Source organism: Wasmannia auropunctata, unplaced genomic scaffold (genome assembly GCF_000956235.1).
Source record: "Wasmannia auropunctata unplaced genomic scaffold, wasmannia.A_1.0 LD336026.1, whole genome shotgun sequence".
In the NCBI taxonomy this organism is placed as follows: domain Eukaryota; kingdom Metazoa; phylum Arthropoda; class Insecta; order Hymenoptera; family Formicidae; genus Wasmannia; species Wasmannia auropunctata.
In genome coordinates, this window is record NW_012026864.1 from 674,922 (window position 1) to 677,998 (window position 3,077).

Sequence of the window (3,077 nt, forward strand, 5' to 3'; positions counted from 1 at the left end):
CCTTGCACGTGATTCGCTTGTACGCGTCGGATAGGTCTTGAGACACAGTCCGTAAGGAAACAAAACGAGTTCTGTATGTCGTGGGCTTAAGCTCGTTCTATCGAAAGAGGGAAGAGAAGCGTCGAGCTTTCTACCTGAGAAGAACCCTCTCGATATGTCAGATCAGGGAAAATCCGGGAGTGCACGACATCCTGCGTGATCTGCATCGTATACTCTGGCGTATAATAGATCGATAGAATCTCGCGCTTTTCACCGTCACGATCATAGAACATTGAAGTATAATCGATAAATGATCTTGTTAATGAAAAGCGGCTACCGATTATTTAGAAAATTCTATGCATCTTCCGTGATGGAAAAGAAATGTGCAACAGCAGATAACAAATGTCTGAAATGTCGATATGAAATTCTCGTTGCATCTCGTGTACAATTTATGGAACATTTCGTTGCTTGCATTTCCTTGCATTTCAGTGTCTCGTTACGTAACGTTCCTTTGATGTAGAGACTAATGAGGCTTTTTTTTATGAAGCAAACCACGCATTTTTAACGAAATTATTTGGGATGCGCAAGATTACAGAGACATTTCTGGGTCATTCCGTATTCCCTTCTTCTATTGTCTATGCAATTCGGATTACAAAAAGGTTGTATGAGTAAAAAAATCTATTTGATTTAACGGTGAGTTAAACTGAATTAATAAAGTGCAGTATATAGCAAAAAATTTGCAACTTTTTGATGTATCTATGTGTTAGCAATATTAATATCAAGTTTAATAACGAAATTTTTTTTATGTAGCATGAAAATTAGTTAAAAATAGATTAATTATAAATTCGTCAAGCATGTTATTAAAATAAAATAACGAACGTGAAAGATGAATAGGACAAGCTGTCAATTATAATCAAATATAATTATAAACGATATTTTCACATTTCCCATTTAGAGGAAAAATTCACAGTTACGGGAGGAGCTGTGCTTCGAACAAAATATCGCTTCTCGTGTATCTCCATTAGAAGATCAATTTACCGATTTTGCACGCGATTTTCTTCCATAAAATTTTTGCTACCAATATCTCTGGCTTGTGGTACGTATTACATTTTCATTGAATATTTCATAGCGAGAGGCCAGCGGTTACATGTAGTATTATTTTCATCATCGTCGTAAACGACGGTGGACATTGGCGCAGATGACGACGATAAAACGAAAGTACCTGCAACAATGTTTTATATACATGTCTTTCGCCTTTCTGAGACGCGTGTCAGTAGTTTTGATTCTACGCTGCAAATCTTAAAACAGATGCATTTTTTTCTGTCCATTCACGTGTCTTCGCCATTTCTTCTTCTCATATCTTCCTCCACTCCGTCCCTCCCTTCTCTCACGTCGATGCCTTAGACGCGCTCTATTAAAAAGAATATATAGGTATTAAGTGGATTTCTACGATCCCAGTTTTGGACAAGCCAAACGAGAGCCAGGAAATCGCTGTGCATGGCACATGGAGACGCGTTTTGGTGGGTCCTCCTGTGACCGGGGCAGAGCTGGCAAGGGAGAAGAGCTGCTTACCAGCCGCGACCTCCTATGGTGGGGAAAGAGGGAAACCCTCCCGATACATACAGAGGAGATCAGAGGGAAGCTCGGCTGGTCCGTAATCTGTATCACATCTTTCTCCTTTACACAACCATCGTCCCCTCGCTCTCTTCGTCTTCCCAAAATCGATTTCGGTCGGTGCGGGGCCGCGCCCAGTGAGCCCGACACGGCGAGAGTTCGACTTCGAGCGAGAGGGTAGGAGAGGAGGTTCTCTGCGAGGGAGAGAATGACGGGATAAAAGGGGCGGCGGGAAGAGAAAGAGGGAGAGAGAGAGAGAGAGAGAGATGGAGAAGTGAGGGGAAGAGAGAGAAAGAGAGGTAGCCTCATTTAACCGAGAAGGTTCCTGCCACGTCGTGCGTGCGATACTCCCGCTCTTCGTCTCCTTGCCCTTTTCATGCGGTCCTGCCACCCGCCCGATGCCGCAAACCGCTCCAAGTTTCACCTTCGAGCTCCTTGGGGATGCTATAGGCTGGCGTCTATAGGAGCGCTTAAGACCCGGACCCGGCCGAAAGTTACTTGGACGGTGAAAATCGTTTCGCGTTCTTCCACGTTTGTTTCCTGACGGTCGGCAGATTTAGAAAATTCCCGAAAGCGGTAGGATGTAAACGAGTGAACGCGGAACGTTCCGCAAAATTATACGTTATACTTCGACGAAAGCGCTCCATTTATTTTCAAATCGACTCTCTTCCTTCCTTCGTAGAATTTCGAATCAAGATAAAGAAGAGATTGGTTATAAAGTCGGGCGAGATATTATTAAATTAAAATAAAATAGGTACGGAAAAATCGGTACGCACGGTTAAACGTTCTTCGGAAAAGAACTATTTTTCAAATTTAACGAAAAACCCTCGAAGAATTGGATAGGTCACAAAAAAAAATCTCTTCCTTCTTTCCGCCGCAAGGCATGCTGCAACTATATCACGGGGATTCACGGGATAGAAGAAGAATATACGAGCGTTCACGTCACGCGCGCGGCGATGCGCTTGCCATGACACGCACACGTCGGCGACGTCGCGTCAGCGTGCACGTACGAAAACCGCGCGCGTCGCCTCTCTCTACCTACCTAGCAAGTCTACCCTCCCCACGTACGTGTCCGCATTCAGCATGTCCTTGCACACGTAACGGGGCACTTCTATCGTCGCCACCGACCGCTTTCGCGCGTATGCACGTTCCGGCGCACATGACTACCCCGTATAGTCGCATTTTCTCGAGCCAATGGCTGTGAAATCGAGCGTTTTCCCCGCTTCTTTCTCTTTCGTCGCGCGCGCGCGCGCGTCTCCTCTTCCGCGGAATTGCGGACGCACTCGAACTATCGTCTCCCCAAGCCGCTTGTGGAATTCCGCTCGGTTCCTCGGGCATGCCACGATCGACACGGCGTGGAACTCGAGCGAGGAACATCAATTCCGAACGGCGGAAACGACCGCACTGCTACAAACTGCATTTTGTCCTGCATTTGCAGACGACCTCCTTTTTTTATCGTGATAGAAAGACTGAATTTTTTTTCT